Here is a 21,368-nt window from a genome sequence, read left to right as displayed (position 1 = left end):
GCATTTGTAAAGAGACTTCTTACTTCACTGGGGTACACCATCAACATGAAATTACACCTATTACCCTGCCAATGGATTGTATTCCTGGGAGCAAGCTCGAACACACCTTCCCAGATGGCATTCCTCACTCCAGAGAAACAAGTTCATTTGACAACCTACTTCAAGCTACTGGCCACAAAAACTCAGCTATTTGCAAGGAAAATTCTGCATGCCCAGCGGTTCATGGCCTCTTGCATTCTGTTAATTCCAGATGCAAGACTGCATACGAGGAAACTTCAATGGTATCTAAAAAGTCTATGGTGTCAAGATTCTCAGGACCTGGAAACAATGATTCTTATCATTCCTTGTCTAAGGGCAGAGTTCCTTTGGTGGGCAGAGGCCTGCAACCATCACAAGGGACTCCCTTTCACTCTACCCCCTGCTGCCCAAACCCTAACAACAGACTCCTCAAACTATGCATGGGGGCTCACATAGCAGGGCAGTGCATTTGAGGCAAATGGAACCCAAGACAGATGCACCTGCATATCAGTCAAAAAAAATGTTAACTGTACAGAATGCTCTGACAGCCTTCAAAGTCCTTATTCTTCCAGGACAACTATTGGTAAAGACAGACAACACCACAGTTATGTGGTGCATAAGCAAGCAGGGGGGAACCCATTCCTACCCACTCTGTAGATTAGCCATGGCTGTGTGGAACACAGCCTTGAGCTACCAAGTAAACCTGCAAGCTCAATTCCTGCCAGGTAAACTAAATTCACTGGTAGACGACTTAAGCAGAAATCTCATGGACCCACATGAATGGAAACTGGAACCCCAAATATTCAAGCTCTTGAGGAAAAAATGGGGGACACCAGGGGTAGACCTGTTTGCTTCCCCTCAAAACTACCAATTGAACAAATTCTGCACTAGAAATCCCCACAATCAAGCTTGGAAAGTGGATGCCCTGTCCTTTTCCTGGGAAAGCCTCTCCGTTTATGCCTTTCCCCCTCTGCCTCTCCTCTTGAAGGTTCTACTAAAGATCAAACAGGACAAGCCAAGGACAATACTGATTGCATCAGACTGGCCACGCCAGCACTGGTACCCCCTTCTGTGCAGTCTGACAGTGCTACAACCTTGGTACCTGCCTCAGACCCCTTTCCTTCTGTCCCAGCAGGCGGGCCAGATTCTGCACCCTCAGCTTCAAACCCTGAACATGGCAGCCTGGCTATAATTCCCTGAGCTCACCTCCAGCAACCCTCAGTCATTCTTTATTGCCTAGTATTAGAAAATCCTATTCAGAAAAGTGGAAAAGATACTGTGCCTGGAGCCAGGCTCAGGGGATGGGCAAAATGGTGCCCAGTTTACCTCATATTCTAGATTATTTAACAGACATGCTCCACAAGGACCTATCTTTCTCTTCAATTAAGATTCATGCCTCTGCCATATCAGCACATTATAATACTGAGCCACCCCTCTTCTCTCATCCCCTGCTAAAACAATTTCTTAGAGGGGCCAAAAATGTAAGACCCCCCCCCCCCGGAGAGCTCCCACTCCAGCCTGGGACCTTAACTTTGTATTGGAAAAACTCACCCCCCCCCCCTTTGAACCAGCTGCTACAGCAGAATTGAAATTCCTTTCTTGGAAAGCAGCTTTACTTCTAGCCATCACTTCATCAAGAAGAGTGGCTGAACTGTAGGCCTTCATGGCAGTGGAACCCTTCATTATCTTCCTTGCGGACAGGGTTTCCCTCAGGACTAATCCATCCTTTATGCCCAAGGTGGTGTTTAGTGTGGCTCTAAACCAGTCCATTCATTTGCCTACTTTTTTCCCTAATCCTCACAATAAAGGGGAAAGGATACTGCATTCTGTGGACGTACACAGACAGCTTAGATTCTATTTGGACAGGACTAATTCTCTCAGAAAACCGGACCAGCTGCTAGTTAGCTTTGCTGCAGGGACAGAGGGTAAGGCCATTTCAAAGCAAACCATTTCCAAATGGATAGCACATTGCATCCATTTCTGCTACAAACACCATGGAAAACCTACCCCACAGGGGATAAGAAAACATTCCACCAGGGCTGCAGCTACCTCTACTGCATTTCTCAGAGGAAGACCCTACCAGGGACATCCTGAAAGCTGGAACCTGGAGCTCTGTACATACTTTCACCAAACATTACCACCTGCCTATCTTTTCTAAATCCTGGAAGTTGCAACCTGGTGGCACTGTACATACTTTCACCAAGCATTACCACCTGCCTATCTTTTCTAAATCCAGAGCTGGATTTGCCACAGCAGTCTTACAGGGCCTTACTGCTAGCCCTAATGCTCTTTAACTAACTCCACCCTTCCTTAGCTTTGGGAATCAACCAAAATGTGATGACTGCAACAGTGAAACACGAAGAACATAGTACAGTTGTGTACACTTACCATAAATGTAGATGTTTGAGTGTATTCACTGTTGCAGTCCTGGTTACCCTCCCTCCAGTCCCCTGACTTCTCTTGACTTTTACCTTCCCTCCTTATTTGACATATATTATATCATGTGTATTTGCTTTTTGCTGGGGGTGTTCCATACCATATAATTGCTTCCTATTTTGGGGGCACCTGACATCTGGGGCAAGAAAAACTGATGTAATGGCGTTGGCTACATGTTTTATACCCCTGACGACCTGACATTATGGAAGAAGTGACAGCATCTGATGCAGAAATCCGAAGACTCTGGTATTCAGGCCGGCTGAGGGCTACCCGCAGGCAGATAACCCAAATGTGATGACTGCAACAATGACTGCAACAATGAATACACTCGAACATCTACATTTATGGTAAGTGTACACAACTGCACTTTTTTATAACTTTCCCAGACAACTGGGGTTTACTTAGCCACCTTGGCACTGGAGGAGCCAGGCAGGAAGTAGAAGACAGGAAGGGGTATGGTCCACTCACCTATCCTGGTGGATGGTGGATTTAATTGCACTCTGTTGTATGCTGTGCTGTGCTAGCTCCCTATTGAAGACCAGGGAGCTCACTGTTTGTGCATTGGGAAATGAGACAGTGCTGCTTAGATGTCTCCAACAGAAAAGTGATGGGCAGTGTCCGCCATCAGCCCATTATACACCCTCCTGTTACTCTCTGCAGGGTGGTTGCAGTAGGACTGGGGAAACTAAGTAGAAAATAGTAAGTCACTCTTGATGGCTCTCTGAATGAAGACCCCTAATAATTGTCCCTTGACCGGGTAATGGGAAACAAATGGGCCTACTGGACATAGAGGCAGCTGATAATCGACAAACAACAGGGAAGGTGCAAAAAAAATTACATTGCTTCATTTTTCAAGGAAAAAGTATTGTTTTCTCCTTCACATAATAAAGAATTTGTTTTACTTAGCTACCTGTTTTGAATAACATTGTAATCGCATTTTTATAGCCCTTTTTTTCTGCCTCAAAACTGTTGTGTGACTTCATTTCAATCAGCTACGTCCTTCTTGAGAAACTGCAGAAAGTTACATTTTAATTTACAAGTTTCGTACATATCTGTCTTGCTTTTTATCTTTTTTTTTTTTTTTTTTTTTTTTAACTCTCAGAGGAAGGTTATAAGGTTACATACATTTTCATGACAACAAAGCTCACCACCTACAGGGCCTATTACCATTCCAGGGGATTGTGTAAGTCCAATTATTACTGATACGTTGGTTAACAAGGCTCTATCTAAAGCTAAAAACACTGCCTCCATGGGACCAGATGGTGTCCCAGGCTGTGTCATACACGGGCTCCAAAAGGAATTAACCCCGCATCTTAATACCCTGTTCAGTCTCAGCCTCTCCACAGGATATGTGCCCAGAGAATGGTGCATGGCAATGGTGGTCCCGCTACACAAGGGTGAGGCCACAACTGACCCTGGGAACAACTGACCAATAAGCCTGACCAGTCTGATCTGTAAGGCTATGGAGTGAATCATTATGGAACTCATAAATGGAGAGATTGGGAACCTCCAGTCGCTGGACCCCACACAGTTCGGCTTCGTCAAGGGAAGATCATGCCTCCTGAACCTGGTTGATTTCTTTGAGACAGTTACTCAGGCTATAGATAAGGGAAAAGAGGTACACACAGCTTACCTTGACCTTGCTAAAGTATTTGACACCATTCCCCATTTGGGTATTATTGATAAGCTCACCAGCCTGGGCATAAACCCTTACATCACAAGATGGATTGCAAACTGGCTCTCAGACAGATCCCATAAAGTAAGAGTAGTGGGATCAATGTCCGAATCCAGACTAGTAACGAGTGGTGTGCCTCAGGGCTCTGTCCTGGGGCCCCTCCTGTTTGGCATATACTTCTCAGAAGTACAGGCAAGCACGGAAGGACTGTGGCTGACTAAGTTTGCGGACGACTGCAAACTGGGTGCTATAATAAGAGTCTCCGGCCAACATGGAGATCCTCCAGAAGGGCCTAAATGAGACTGATGCATGGTGTCAAAGCCATGGTCTCAAGCTAAATGCAAAAAAATGCATAGTAATCCCCTTTGGAAAAAAAGAGTACCCGCAAACTACAACATAGGAGGTAATCCCCTGAAATCTGAAGAAGAAATAAGGGATCTAAGGACCCAAGTAGATAGCCAGCTTTCCTTTGATAACCATGTTGCCAAAGTGGTTAGAAAATCCTTCTATGTGACCCATCTGATCATGAAAGGGTTTGCATCAAGATCTAAGGATGTAATGGTGCCCCTCTACTCTTCCCTCATCAGACCCATTATTGAGTACAATGCCCCAATTGGAATGTACCTGGCTAGACATCTCCAGCAGCTGGAGAGACCACAGAGGTACCTAACCAAGAGAATTACTGGCCTCAGACAGTTGCCCTATGCAGCACGATTGAAAAAGCTAAGACTGTTCTCTGTTGCATACCGCTTTCTCAGAGGCGATCTCTGTCTAACGTACAGAGCCATGTCCAACCCAGAATTGTTGAACATGCTCCATCTTAGCAAAACCAAATCTACTCGAGCTACACGCTCTAGGGATATAAACCTCAACACAACAATGAATAGAACATGCTGGAGGGATAGATTCCCTTCGCAGAGACTTCCCTTACTATGGAACAGGGTCCCGATCTACATAAGACAGAGCCCCTCACTATCACTCTTCAAGAGGAACCTTGATGAGTGGATGGGTAACAGAAAGTTCACACCGGGGATCACACCAACAGCACTACTAGATAGGGGCCAAGGATACTAGCTGCTAATACAAGGGTCTGGGGAACTACTAAAGGGGCAGTGAATACCGCACAACATGGCTGGGCTAATATATGCCTTCGGGCAGATAGCTCAGTACCAACCTATGAACTTATAAGATATAGCTAAGGTGCCAGCAGTACGAAATAAGAAAGAAAATAACTTCATCACATTTTTAAACCCATTCTTTACCATGGCAGCTCAGTCAGCATTACCTTTTAGTTGCAAAGTTGGCTGTATGCGAGGACCCAGTGTTTCTGGTAGGCAGAGCCCACACAACATGTTTTTTGTCAGCATTTCACCCATAAAAACATCAGCAGTAGACAGTATTGCATTCAACAAACCCACGGTGGTGGTGCTGTGGTAGCATTGTCGCCTCACAGTAAGACGTTGTCCGGTTCGATTCTCAGCTAGAGCATCTTCTGCGTGGAGACATGTGTGAATGGGCGTACCTTTGTTGAAGGTTGTGCATCAGGGCTGGTAACTCGGCATGTAAAAATCAACTACCAATCATTAGCGGACCGGAGTTCCGATGTGGCGACCCCTAACCGGGGAAAAAGCCAAAAGACACAGCAACAACTTTTTTGGACAGGAAAAAGCTCGTGCCCTTCACCCAGTATGTTATGGGGTCCTCAGGATTGGCCTTGCCATTTAACACCTTTCCCAAGAAAAGATATTTAGAGAAGGCAGAAGGGGGCTCTAGACTTAACTCGGGTGTCTGATGTTCCGGGTCACTTTTGTTGCTTCTCAACCCCACTTTTATTTGGCCTGAAGCCTCTTGCAAAGGGCTTTTGGTGGCCACTAGGCCTAGGGATATTAGCGCATCCTGTCAGAACAATCAGGGATCAGCTTCTATGGGTGCAAAGTCCTGGGTGTCCATAGGTGAAGCATGCTTTACAGTATATGCAATTGAATATGTGATTTCCACTGTACTCAAGCATTACAGGCTACAAAGTGACAGTCTAATATGTCTTTCTAAAGGCCAAGTCTTCCAGAGTAGCTGTACCAGCAAAATAGACCCAGAAGTTGTAGCACAGATCACCTGGCTCACGTCCCCTTCAGACATCTCTGTTCCAGATGCTGGTTGGTCTTTAACCCCCCCACCCCACCTCTTTTGCTTACCTATAACCCCTCCTGAACACTTAATTACCTTGGTGCAGAGTTTCTTATGAGCCCTACAGGGCCTGTAGCCAAGGAGAGGATGTTCTGTGTCTGGAGTTTTGATTCTTAATAGAGAGGAAATACTGCCCTGTCAAAGTTGAGTTCTCAGATAGTGAGGGGGGTGGAGACTGGCTTTACTTTTACAGTGTCTTCCCCCTTCAGATTTGATAGTAACAAAAAAGGCACCATTTCATGTGATTTCTCCCACAAAGGAATTCTCAATTGAAGAGACTCTTGCCAAAATGAAATAACATTCCACATGAGAAGGAATGGAGGCTTTTGAGATTCAGAAGAGATATTTGACTTACTGGACTTGGATGTTGTCAAACTTGTGTGGCTGCTCCTCCTGCCTTGAGAGCTCTGAAAGATGCATTCCTGACATCCTCCCAGCAAACATTCAACCAGCCTTCTGCTGCTAAGAAACCAGACAGACTCTGTAGGGTCAAAGAGTTCTTCAGGTTTCTTTATAAAAGTCCTGTAGTGGATTTTGCTATGGTTTCCTCGGATTCAGAGAAAGGGCCCAGAATTGTTCTTGCTGTTAGATGTCTCCCAAATAATTAAAAATACAGAGTGCTGGAGAGGTTTGGGAATAAAATTTATATGACGGCCAGCCTGGCCTTCAGGGGAACTAATTCTCAGACTCGCACAACCAAGTTTCAGATTATTCTGTTAAACCGAATAAAAGAAAATTTAGTGGAGGTTTCCAAATGGGGTCCTCTGAGCAAAACTATTATAACTCAACAAGATAGCTAGTCAGGTGGAAAACACTTGATTTAAATGTGGATATAATACTGTGGATGCAGTATCCTAGACGACAATTATGGGTTCAGTAATTAGAAGATATGCCTGGATGAACTTCCAACTCATGCCAAATGTCATCAGAGTGTAGCTCCTTAATGCAGCTTTAGACAAGGATCTGTTCTTTGTGAACCCTACTAGTGAAGTGTTGAAAAATATAGGAAAGGGAGAAGGTCATGCAGATGTACAGATTTTTCATCCTCAACCATGTTGCGTTACAACAGAAATTACCCATCCAAACCAGGCTCTTACTGTTGCAGGTAGGGTAAGGGTAAGCCAGCTAAGAGTAGCAAGGGCCAATGTAAAACAAGGTGGCTGTGGTGAAAAAAGGGAAAGGTTGGAGAAACCATCAGTCTTCTGCTTTCAGGAAGCAGCCATGACTGAATGGATTTCCTTCTTCCTCCATCCTTATCCCAAGTTCCTTACCCAGACTCCACTTCCTCCACTTTCCCACCCTAAGTAAGATTGCCATATTACACTGCATACTGAAGGAGCTAGAACGGTGATCTAGACAAGTCAATCAAAATCTGAGAGGTCCTTCATTCATGGAGCTAGACATTTGCAGTAAATGCATCAGAACTAGTTGGGGAGCATTCACACATGAATTCAGAGTGCAGACATGGTGGAATGCAGCCCAAAGGAAGAAGCATATCATTGTGAAAGAGATGATGGCATTGATTCAGGCTCTTAAAACGTTCAACAAATGTGAACAGATGTCCTTCAGGTAGTGTTAGTGCTACTATCATTTGGTGAATCAAAAAGCAGAGTGATATTGTTACACCTTTGGAAAGCTAACCATGACTGCCTGGCAATTAGACTTGCAGTCCCATATTGACCTTAAAGGCATTCACATCAATGAAAAGGACCACTTCAGTTAAGCCAGGTTCCTGAACTACCTTGGTCGACAGTAGTCACAGATATCTTTGAGTGGAATGGTCAGCATTACTTGGTGTTAGTTGACTGTTATTCAGATTGATTCGAGATTGACCTTCTTCCCAACCTAACTTACTGTCATTACTAAACAAAAATAGATAAGTGGTGCAAATAAACGAGCCCTCCAACACCACGACCAAAATGTAAAAAAGCAGGAGGCGGCACCCGACCATGGCAAATAAAATCATAAACGTTTAATAACAAGAAAAAGCAATGGTGAGTGCTTTCGCAGCCAAAAGCTGCTTCATCAGACAACAAATTCAATTCATTTCCTACTATTTAAACTAATGTTATAGAATGGAATAATCAACCCAATTAAACATGTAAATAGCCACTTAATAAGCTAGGAACACCATATTACATAACATTCCCGAACATAACATAAAAATATATATTATAATAAATCTCCCTCTAAAATTCATTATGTACAATATATAAAAAAATGTAAGAAATGAAGGGCATATATATTATCTATGCAAAGCAATGCAGGTTTAAAGGAAACGTTGTCATTGATACCCCTGCCCATATTAGCTCGCATCCATTAAACCTACATTGCATCAGCAGTTCAAAAAATTTCCAGAAGCGTGGGACTTTGTTCATATTACGAGTTATTCTGAATACCCTCAGTCAAATGGCTTGGCTGAACTTGCAGTTCAAAATGCAAAAAAGCTATTAGAGAAATATAGACGTGACACTGTCAGTGTTTTTCTAAACTTGTTGACTTCCAGAAACATTCCTCATGATAAACATCTTGGTTCACCTGTCCAGAGACTTATGTTGTGACAAACCAGAACCACATTACCAATCAGCAGTAATTTATTGGTTCAATATCCGAAGAGTGACAAAGAAGTAGAAGCCCAACTGTTGACAGAATTCTTACTATGACAAAACCAGCAAACAAGTCCATTGTTTACAAAAAGGGGATATAGTGAGGATGCAGACGTCAAAAGGTTTTGATCGCATTGGAGTTGTGAAACCTTTGTGTCAAGAGCTGAGATCGTACATTGCAGGATCACAAGGAATGGAATTCAGATGAAATTGGAAGTATTTACCAGTGTCCGAACCAGTGTTACAGCTTCTTGTCTGTGACAAAGACTCTAGTTAAGAACAACCTGTCCAGTGTTTCTGTTCCAGAGGACATTCCATCAGCAATCCCTGTTCCTGAGAAAATCCCTGAGAGTCATCAAGCAGAACATTTCCCCAGTGACTGTCCCTGTTGCTAAAACCAGTCCTAACTATTATGTTATGAGATCAGGTAGCTTAGTTCCAGATACACGGCAACCTGGACATGACTGTTGTTTTCCTTATTAGTGTCTGTATAATTGCATGCTTATTAAAATGTCTGTTTATATGAGACAGCTCAGTAAAGAGGGAAGATGTAGATCAGAGTGCATGATATAGCTTTAAGATGCATTCCAATAAGTGGGCATGAGCATATAAGTACTGACCATGTGCAAGCAAGAGTGCCATGTATGTAGTCAGTCAGTTAAATAGTTTAGTGTTCCTGCCATCCATCCTGATGTGTTTGTATACAATAAACTACTCAAAACAAACACCCAAGCTTTATCGTCATCTTAATGCACATAAGACGAGTGACAGTATGTTCTAGTGATAGACCCATTTACCTCTCCAGACAGCAGGTAGTTGAAGTTCTGCACAAGAGCACCCTGTCAGGATGTTTGGGCAGTGGAAATATTTTCCATTAGCTGGACAGTCTTTTTCTAAATGTTTTCCTCCAATACCCCCTCCTACTCAGAGTGAACCTAAGGTAAAACATGAAAGGTTGCAGATGCAGTTTATTTCACCTTTCTGCCCAGGCCACACTGGTTGTCCCTTCTCACAGAAATCTGTGGAAGAGAGAGGATAATTATTAATAGTGGACTTTCTCACTCGTGATAAAGGGGCCTTTATGCATCCCAGCTGAAGAGTACAGCTTATAGCATGGATGATTTAATCCTAAGACCATTCACGGACCATTACGCTGACATGTTGTAAATTGTTACAGGTGAGAAAAAACATATCTGAATTTAAGAAGTTTTCCTGCTTGTGTTTTTGAAGAAACCAGGACCCTAAGAGGGCACTGGTGTCCAACTCTTTCATGCAAGTTTGGCCTACACCTCTGTTAAGGTACACCTTACAGCCATCTTGGCTTGCTTGCCTTGGGATCTGCCTCTGGCTAACCTTCTCCCAAGGAAATACTTCCTAAAGGGTGTATTATACTGAAGACCACCACAAAAGAGGATTGTTCATTCATGGGATCTAAATTATATCATCAACTCACTAACCCAAACATTTTTTTGAAACTGGCACTACAGCCCCTGTTAATTTACTGAAATTATTCTATTGGTACCATCATTTTATCTAAGAGATTATCAAAGTTTCAAGTGCTGACATGCAAGCTACCTTCCTTAGTTCTATGCAGGAACATGTTGAGCCTGAAAACACATTTTTCCCTTATGTCCAAAGTAGTGAAGAAATCTTCAGTAAACTAAGCTATCTAAGTACCCGTCCTTTTCTGCAGTCCACATGGGGGGGGAGTGTCAGGTCTGTGCTGTGGGCCGGTAAGCAAGGGACCTCAATCCTCACCACTGACACCAATGAGGGTTGTTCACTTGGAACAAAAATAAATACACATAGTGTTCATAGATGCAGCTCTCTACACCAAGCACAGTTTCCCTTAAGAACACACACGGAAAAGACTCAGTCTTGGGTCTGAGTTTCCCTCTCTCTCTCTCTGTCTCTGTCTCTCTCTCTCTCTCTCTCCAGACACCAAATAAGACTCCCCACTGACACCGCTGTAGAGTTGAGTCCACATCCAAGTGTTGTAAGCCAAGTCCTCCACCACATTCTCTGTGAAACCAGTGCTCTGTGTCCCTGCTCCATGTAGCTGATGTACACATTCTTTGAGACTTGATTTTCACACACACACACACACACACACACACACACACACACACACACACACACACACAGCTGGGAACGACTGGCTCAGATTTACCAGCTGTGCCCCCTCTTCCCAGACTATAAGTTAGATGCTGTCCCAGAACACTCCAAGGCTTGCTCCTCTAAGGCTGTTAAAAGTGTACCCAATTATACTGAATAAAATTAATACTAATATAAATGGTAGTGTTTGACCAATGCAACAAGGCTTTCAGGAGCGGCCACAGTGTCATCAAATGAATATGTGCTCTCAAAGTTTAAAATATTCTTTAAAAGACCAGACACAATGAAAAGTTTAAATATATTTAATAAATTAAAAAAAAACATGAAAAATATTGAATATCTATTTACATTCAGCACCAGAGTTTCAGTCACAGGAAATATTAAAAAGAACACAGATGTAAAGGTTCATACAGATGCAGAAATACAATACTTAACAAATCTCACTATGTTTTCCTGACTGATAAAGAATTACGGTCCCCTAGTTCATTTACTAGAGCAAGACGAAATGGGTGAGTGATCCTTCTTTGCCAGGTTTCGAAAACAGAATGCTCTGAGACTTTTGTCTCATCTAATATTAAAACATCATTTCAGTGCTGGCTTACAGAATGACATCACACACATCTGGTCATCTGACTTCTGGGTCTTACACTACCCCCTTTACTAGAAACTAAACCAGAATCTAGCATGTATGTGCCATAATACATACACACAGAGCTTTGCTAAGATGTGTATTAGCACCTGGAAGCTATAAAACCATTTCAAAAACTTCCACCCTTCCAGGGTGGCAAATAGTTCATCCCAAAGGACAGCACAGTAGGATTCCTAGTCCTGGTTTTCAGACATTTTCTCTTTGTCTGCATTCAGAACTGTAAGATACAATCTTTATGGCCTAGACCAGGTGATTTAATTTCAGATTATTTTTCAAAGTTAGCTGGAGTAAGATGACACTGGAAGAGAATAGGTTTATTCTGTAACCATATATTCATTTCAACAGTTACAATGTAGTCTGACGTACAAGTGTATTTCTTTTCTGTCCAGCAGGACCCACTGTTGGTACATTTTTAACAGAAGCAGCTTTACAAATACATTTTCAACACAAGCATGTGTACAAATTAGTTTGATATACAAATAACATGTAATTCTTTACAAAATCCAGCTAGCTATGCTGGCATAAGTTACACATCCACTGCCCTAGTTCTTCTGGTATAGCTGACAATACCTCATATCATTACAGGGAGAAAGAATGCTAAATATCTTAGATGTGAATAGACTGTTTAGATAGTATGTGCACAAAACCAGAGAGACTAAAATCCTCTGGTCAGTTGTTTGTTTCCTTAATTTCAGGGAAGGAGGGACAGATAGTGTTAAAGCAGAGAATCTATATATATCACTAGCAGACTGCATTTGTTCGGCTACTCTTCCCAGGGGAAGAAACTAGCAGACTTTGTTGAGGTTTGTGTACTAGGGGCATAGCCACAATTGTGGCATTCCTTAAAAGAGTCAACCCAAAGGTTATTTTGCAGGCATCTACTTGGATATCTGTACAGATCTTTACAAAGCACTACAAATTGGATATCACTCCTAACACAAGAGCAGGGTTTTCTACAATCCAGTCACTCATTCATGCCACCTCCCTTTCATGCTAAAGCTGTGGGAATTGTCAAAGTAGTCAGACGTATAATGTGGTTGTATAGGAAAATAATAAAAGTATGTCCCTGTTGTGGTACAATCACTCTACCACTATCCCGTTTCTTCTTCTACATTGGGTATCCTGGGCTGTGGTGAGAGAGACTATGTTTCGCTCTCCCTCTTCACCTTCTCCCTATTTCTCTCCAATTCCCATTTCTTTTTGGAAAGTGGATATTCCTGTGCATTTTAATTTGGTCAGGATCGTGCTGTTCTTGATGGGGAAGGAAGCTCTGACATGATATAGGTGGATGTCCAGTTTATAAGAGGAGTGCATTCATCATATTGATCACTGCCACAGTAGACTTAGCTACATTTCTTGTATCCTGCCAAGGATAAAACAGCTGGCCAGCTTCCAGGTTCAAAGGCACCTTCCATGCACCCAAACTGTCAAGCAAGCTTAGGCTGAGCTGACTTAAAGACAAGTTTGGGTACAAAGCCTTTGAGAGCTTTACTGCTACCGAAGAGTACACTCATCTGAGGCTTTCGAGACAGATGTTCAGCATGTGCTTTCCTTTGCTGGGCAGATAATTTCCCTTTGGGGAAAAAACTTCCCTTTTCTTGATTTTAATGTTTTATTACTTTCCTATATTAGAGCTAGGAGCATTGCGTTTTATGGACTGTCTTGAGATCATGACATACTTGTAAATAGAGTGCTTGTTTTTTTCCTCAGTGTAAAAGTGGTGTAAAGTAACTGAAAACATGTTTTTATGTGGAAAAATTGTCTGTTTTACTTTTGTGGGGCTGGCATAGTGTTTTAAAGTGCTTTGGCTGTATTCTTCTGTCAAAGTAACTTTTGTGGACTAGTAGTAGCAATTGTTGCTTGTCTTCCCTGAGAAAGAGGCACAATTTTCATCTTGACCATGGAACAAACTACTGGTCTCATGGCTGGTCCTCCTTCCTCCACAAAAATAAAAAAATGAACAAACATCCTTTACCACCACAGCAGGTTAACAGTTTGCTTCAGCCACAGGTGGATGACTCTTCTTTGGCCATTTGCCATACATCAGATCACTCATTTTTTACCCTGGATCCCTCTGTTGTAGCATATAAAGCCACTATGAACCAGCGTTTAGCCATATCCTCTGTGGTTCAGTTGGCAAGGGATAGCCACTCTTGTCAGTCTTAGGTGATGGAACATATAAGGTTTCTGTGTTGTGTCAGAATTTCTGTAACAATTCCTGGAGAAGCTGCTGCTACCATTAGTAGCACAGTTGGTTGTCCTATCTTGCCTTCATTCTTCACCGGTTGGGTTCGTAACCAATCCTCGTTTCTGACTCTGCCATTTATAATAGCTCGAGGTTTTCCACTGGCTCATGGCTGTATCCCTATCCCGTCATACCCTAGGAAATCTTCCCAGATCTCGTTTGCCACTAAACAGATCGGGTGCTTCCATATTGGCTCAGGCTAAGTGGGAAAACTTTATTCATTATTGGAATTTTTTGCTCTTGCTTATTGTAAACTTGGCGATTAGAATTTTATTACCTTTCTGAATTAGTTTAGAGAGTTCGTAGTTGTGCTTTTTTGCTTCTGGCCATCACTTTACCGCTAGGCCTTTGTTCCCTTCCCTATCCTGGCTAAACATCTCTCATTTAAGTTAGAGGGCTTCTTCTTACTATATTTGGTTAGTATACAAGTTAGTTACTTATTGCCTCATATTTTCTTTCTGCTCCTTTTAAAGCATCACCTGTTTAAGTTGGTGGGCTGCCATTGCCAGTATGAATTAGAGGGCTACCTTTGTTCCTCCCCTTCCATTATCACTAGGCAGCTTCATTTAAGTTAGAGAACTGCCTCCCCTTCCTTTCTCTCTCTGCTTTAATTGTTAAGGTTGTTCTTTCTGTCATAAAAAATAAATAATAATATAATACATTGTAGTAATATTTGTAGTTTTTGATTGGCTGTACTGTTAAGTTGTTGTTGTTCTGGTCATTGCTTTAGCTGACTGTTGTATTTTGAATATGTCCAAAGATCACAAGGAAACCAAGTCTTCTGGCTTTAAGAAATATGGAAAATGCACCCAAAAGATGTCTTTAACCGATGGTCACACTATTTGTGCATACTGTCTGGGAGCAATGCATCTACAGGAATCATGTTCTATTTGCTACTCCTTCAGCTCAACAGTACTGTTTGAGAGGAAAAAATAAACTTATAGGAGGTTTATTGAAGTCCCCCTTCGATGACACACTGGAAGAAGGTCAGGGCACTTCTAAATCAGCCAAATCTCCATCCTCAAACTCAGACAAATCTAGCAAAAGGTCATCTCCCTTTTGGCTTTCAAAGCCAGCAAAAAAATTGACTAAAGTGTATCCCTGGATCTGAAGAATGCTAGGCTCAGGAAATCTCCGTCATCAGCTCCTTCTGTCTCAGTGCTGATTGAGTTTGAATTATGGAGCTGGTCCCCAGAATTGGAGCCGGTTTCTCCTGTCTTAAGGTCTCCTATACTGAAAACAGTCCGATCTCCTGCTCCCTCCTCTCGGTCCTCCAGGAGTCTTTCATATGATGACATGGTGCGCAGACTCTTTAGGACACCGGCACTGGCCAAACTATCGGCTCCAACCCAGAGGGATTCGGAACCAAGCAGGACCTCCCCTTCGACATCGATTCCTCCTCCAAGCCGACCTGGGACCTTGGAGGCAGAATGTCTGGAACTTATTGTAGTGGAACCATCAGTGCCAAGACCTATTTTGGGTTCTTCGAGCCCATCTGCACCAACTTGCTCAGTTCCATCTGAACTCGAGGAGTCTAGGAGCTGATGCTCTCTGGTCAGGTCCAGAGAGGGGAGTTGGATTGGACAGTTGTCGGATCCAAACTTGCCCTCTCAGTGCTTTGGTGCAGGTGAGCTCAGCTCCTACATTGGCCTCGGAGCCAACCCCCCCCTGGTTCCAGGGATCCCTTCTAGTTCTTCGGAGCCAGAGGCATCATCAGATCAGTGGAGGTGGCTTTCGAGGTGATAGAGAGTTCATCTCTACAGACAGCTCCATTCTTAGGTCCTAACATTCTTCCCCCAAAAGCAATGGTGTCTGTCTCAGCACCACACCATCCACAGACACTTGGAGACCCTGGGCCTCAGGATACTAAATCGGGTGAACCCCTCTCTTCTGAAACCTCATCAGAATACTCTTCTGAAGAGGTCCGTCATAAGAGACTTTGCAAGAGGAAGCATTTAGACTCCCCAGAGGAGTCCGTCACTTTTGATACAGACCTTGATGATTCAGAAGGGTCCTCAATGGTCACCCTCTGAGGATGTCTCCTTCGCAAATAATCTAAAAATCCTTAAACAGAGAGGTGGCTGGAAGCCCATTAACCCTTCAGAGGATGAGTCTGTATTCCTGAAGGCTTTTGGGTCTCATCCTTCCGCCACTTGGGTGTCTCTGCCTTTCGATGAGCTCATGCAAGTAGTTTGTCGAAAGGCATGGGAGTCTCCAGACTCAATAGTACCAGTTCCTCGGAGGTCAAACAAGTTTATTACTGCGCCTGCAGATATGGAATTTCTTTCTAAGGGTGTCCCAGTAGATGCTATGGTGGTGGCGGCAGCCACAAAAAAGGAACTTTCAGAGACATCCTTGTCTGTCCATCCACCGAACAAGGAGTCTCGTACGATGGACAGATATGGGAAGCGCATGTTCTCTTCAGCGACATTTGCACTCAGATTGCTGAATTATAATTATCTGACTCATTTTACTAGGTTGCAGAGGGATCTCCTGAAAGAGCTAGGAGATGCATAACAAGGTTCAGTAGCTGCAGGGGTTTCAGACAAGGTTTACTTTCAGCTCTCCACCTTAAACTGCGGTTAGCTCCTTCATGAGGCTTATTTCCTATGCAGCAGATGGAGCAAGCAAGGCAGTGGGTTCAGGAATTTCCCTTAGGAGGCATTCTTAGATGCGCTTGTGTGACTTTGTGGAGCCCTTTAAGTCTACTTTTGTTAATGCCCCCTTTGATGGCTCATCCCTCTTCGGGCCAAAAGTTAAGGACCCACTCACCAGGTGCGAGCAAGAAGGAAAAACTCTGTGCTGTAGGAGTCCATTTTTCACTACCTTCTAGAACTTACCCAAAAGGTCAAAAGGGAGGAGAGATGTTCCAAAAATCCCAGAGAGTTTTTAAGAACACACGTGGTGACTCCCCCACCCCCAGGGGCAAAGGGGGAAATGGTAATGATAGACGCCGTCTACATGGCAGAGGGGGTCTGCAAAATCAGGGAGACAGGGATTCATTCCGTGGTAGGCCCTTTCAGCACTCTTGAAGAGAAGACCACCTGTCCATTTCTGGAGGCAGTCGGTGGTCGCTTATCTTTGTACTCCGAAGCCTGGCTAGAAATAACAAAAGACAAATGGGTACAAAGCATCATATCTAAAGGGTACTCTATACCCTTTTCCTACTCCATCCCAAACATAAATAACATCCCGGATGTTCCACCCAGTCAAAGGGAACAGCCAACTCTAGAAATTCAAAAGTTACTAGACAAAAGAGTCATCCAAACAGTCTTTGCAGACCAAATAAGATCCGGAACTTACTCAAAGTTCTTTTTAGTTCCAAAGAAAACAGGGGACTGGAGGCCCATACTGGATCTCAGAAGATTAAACAAATCAGTCAGGAAAACGAAGCTCCAGATGGTAACACTGCAGTCAATATTCCCCTTTTTGGGAAAAGGCTTTTGGATGTGCTCTAATCATCTGCACTTCCGGCTAGGAGCCAGTCATTACCAGTTTCAAGCTCTGCCCTTTTGTCTCACTGCATACCCCAGAGTGTTCACCAAGTGTATGGCAGTGGTCATGGCTCACTTGAAACATCTAGGATTCTGATTGTGTTTCCATATCTAGACGACTGGTTCCTAATCTCCACCACCAAGCATCTACTAATAAAAGCAAGAGACACCACATTACAGCTCTGCTCTCACCTAGGAATTACGATAAATTACAAGAAATCTGCCTTGCCATCTCAGCGTATTGTTTTTATAGGAACAGATCTAGATGCAACAAAAATTATGGCAATACTTCCCCCAGGAAGAGTTCAAGTCCTTCGACATCAGGTTTTGCACCTTCTTTCCAAGAAATGAGTACAGGCAGGAACAGTCCTGAAAGTCTTGGGAGCCATGGCAGCAGCAATAAACTTAGTTTTGTTAGCACGCCTGTACATGAGAATTCTGCAATGGCTGCTATTCACTCAGTGTTCATTGCAGAAACTACCCATGTCTCGACAAATTCTGATAATGAAATCCTGCTATAAAGACGTTTGCTGGTGGCTTCACTCCACTCATGTGACATTAGGTCGACTCTTTTGTTCTTCCACAACCTTTAGCCACAGTGACCACGGACGCTTCCCAGATGGGGGGGGGGGGGGGGCAGGGCATTATCTGGGAAGGACAGTCCAAGTAACTTGGCAGGGTCATGAGACCCATTTGCACATCAATATCCAAGAGATGCGAGCAGTGCTTTTGGCATTGCAGGCACTTCAGGACTCTCTTCTGCTGGGAACTATTGCAATACAGACGGACAGCATGTCAGTTGTTTGGTATATAAACAAATGAAGAGGAACCAGGTCCCTATCCCCTTTAGTGAGAGGTCCTGAGAGTATGGCAATGGGCAGCTTCATCCCAACGCTTTCTGATAGCAATGCACATCCCAGGGAAATCCAACGTGATAGTGGATAAAACTCAGCAGAGCAATTCTGATGCCTCAAAAGTAGTCCCTAAATCCAGAAGTTGCTGAGATGATTTTCCATAAATGGGGCCAGCCTTGCTGTGATCTTTTTGCCACGTCTGCAAATGCCAAATGCAGCAGCTATTTTGCCCTAATCACCCCTCCGGGAGAATCACCAAGGGATGCACTTGTACACGGTTGGCCATTGGGTCTCCTCTATGACTTTCCTCCCTTCCCCATGAGACCCAAGGTTCTTCAGAAAGCCAGTTCATTGGGAAGCAAATTGATTCTTGTCGCCTCATACTGGCCTCATCAAATCTGGTTTTCTTTCCTTTGGCCTCATCTTCAGGAGGAGCCGTGAGTTCCGGACCCAGTTCCGGACCTTCTGACTTATGCTTCAGAGATGCTCCATCCCTCTCTTCAAACCCTCAAATTGACAGTCTGGCTGCTCCAATTCCAAATATAACCAGGCTCCCTAACCTTTCTTCGTCCGTGAAACATATCTTGATATTGTCTCATAAGGTTTCAACGAGAAAATTATACATGAGCAAATGGAAAAGATTTTCCTCTTGGGCATCGAATAACCACATTGATCCTTTTTATGCACCCATAAGTGCCATTCTTGAATTTTTAGCGAAACGGTTTAATGAAGGTGGTGTCAGCTACTATTCGAGTCCAGTTAGCAGCGATATCTAATTTTCATTTAGGTGAAATGGGCCCAAATCTGATTTCTCACAGACTATGCAAAGCTTTTCTGAAGGGCACTTTTTTATGAAGACCACCCATTAAGACTCCTCTACTGCCATGAGACCTAAATTTTGTTTTATCCAGTTTGATTCTTCCCCCCTTTGAACTTGCATCGTTCTGTGATCTAAAGTTTTTGACATGGAAAACAGTTATGTTGATTGCCATAACTTCTGCTTGAAGAGTTTCAGAGCTACAAGCACTTTTTATACCCCCCCCATACGCTTTTTCACAAAGACAGAGTATCTCTTCGAACAAACCCATCCTTCCTTCCAAAAGTATGCTCAGAGTTTAATTTGAATCAGTCCATAGAACTATCAGTGTTTTTCCCCAATTATGGCAACAAGGCAGAATACAAGCTATACCAACTGGATGTACATAGACAGTTACATTTCTACTTACACAGGACAAAGGAATTCAGAAAGTCTGACCATTTGTATGTCTCATTTTCAGAATCAAAAAATAGGTGCTCCTGTATCTAAAGTCACACTTTTAAAATGGCTATCAGACAGTATTACTTTCACATACAAATCTCACAACAAAGATCTCCCCTTTAAAGTCTAGGGTCATTGCACAAGATCCATAGCAACCTCTTCTGCCTTTCAGGCCAAACTATCAATTGGCACTATTTGTGTCGCTGCACCATAGGCAAGGCGTCATACCTTTATCATTCATTAGAAAGTGAATTTGGTCTCCAGGAGCAGGGCCTCTTTTGGGTCCACTGTTCTGAAGAATATTCTCCCGTGAGCCACCTAAGAAAGATGGTGCTAGGGGCGCTGTCCCAACCAGTGAAGAATGAAGGTGAGATAGGACAACATCACATAAAGTAGTTATGTATTCACCATAATGTTCCACATGTGTTGTCCATCTTGCCTTCATTCTCACATCCCACCTGCCTTCCCATGTTCTTTGACTCCTGGAGGACAGAGTGGTCATGATTGGAGACGTATGTTCTCCGACTTTCTTCATTGCTTTATAAATTTTGAATAGGTTTTATTGTTGCATGTCTTATATCAGCAAACAAGATCTGGGGAGCTTTACTAGGGCATGATGGGATAGGGATACAGCCACAAACCAGTGGAAGACCTTGAGGTTTTGTAAATGGCTGAGTCGGAACTGAGGATCAGTTCTGAACCCAACCAGTGAAGAATGAAGGTGAGAAGGACAACACACATGGAACGTTATGGTGAGTACATAACTTCTTTTTTCTTGTCCAAAAGAAACAGAAATATAACCATGTATCTACTTCTCAATTTTCTTTAGATAGGAGTATTTTACAGAGTCTGATTCAGGGTTTAATTTAGGCTATTGATCCTTCTTGTATAGTAGTTTCTCGAAAAAGAGAGATTCATATTTTACTGAAGAGATTCAAGATTCTGAATCTTAACCGAAAGATGCAGGGTCATCTTTTCTGATCAGACTAAAGGCCTGCAAAAACTGCAAGCAGTGTTGGTGATTCTTTGCTGGTGAGAAATGTAATCTCTGGTGAGAAAAGTAATCTCCTTTCTGTCTGTGATTTGCTTAAACCAATGGAGCTGATTTCTATTTCACCTGTTCCATTTTGTTTTCTGTCTTGGGAAATCTGCTTGGACTGGTGTTTTTGTTCTATGTGGCAGATAGACAGTTACATTACCTAGGCTGCACATTTCACATACTTTTTTTCATTGGTTAATTTATTTCTTGAGTGATACATAGAGTGTATCTATGGCCTTGTCTTTTCTGATTATTTGCTTTGCAGTTCTTCAAATTTTAAAGTTGCATTTTCAAACTGCTGTAAGGGCTGCTGTTCTGCACTGAAATATATTGTATCTAGTGTTTCTAAGTTAGTATTAGGCATCTGTTTGTGGCTGCTTAACACTTGGGCTTCAAACTAGTCATTTTACATTGAGGGTCAAAGTCTGTACTCTTGTGGCAGGAGAGGGCTGATTTTGATTTCACCTATTTGAGCTAGGAATTGTTGATGGAAAGCTCATTGTGTATTTACTTGATTGGCCTTAGGGTAGTGTAAAACTTGCTTTTTTCTAATCATATATAAGGCTTGCATTTGTGCGAAGCTGCTGTTCCTGCAGCAGTGAATGATTACTGATGCCTTGTATATTTGCAAACACCAGAAGTTGAAATTTCCCTATAAAAAACACCTCGGACCTCAGTCCTATATTACTAATGGGGCAACTAGTTTCTGTGGTGAGGAGCATTTATTTAGGACTATTTAGGTCTACCTTACCTTATTACAGCACCCAGGACTATCTGGTTTAGACTCTGGGCAGC

At 43.0% G+C, this 21,368-nt stretch overlaps 1 protein-coding gene across 1 annotated transcript in view; it reads left to right on the top strand.

Moving 5' to 3' along the window:
• IFT27 (intraflagellar transport 27) overlaps nt 1-21,368 on the top strand; it is a 387,202-nt gene that overhangs the window by 220,468 nt on the left and 145,366 nt on the right. The gene's annotated exons all lie outside the window — the stretch shown is intronic.

Source organism: Protopterus annectens, chromosome 1.part0 (genome assembly GCF_019279795.1).
Source record: "Protopterus annectens isolate FY-2018-M chromosome 1.part0, PAN1.0, whole genome shotgun sequence".
NCBI lineage: Eukaryota > Metazoa > Chordata > Ceratodontiformes > Protopteridae > Protopterus > Protopterus annectens.
The sequence above is the reverse complement of the archived record's forward strand: the minus strand, read 5'-3'. Positions and strand labels throughout refer to the sequence as shown.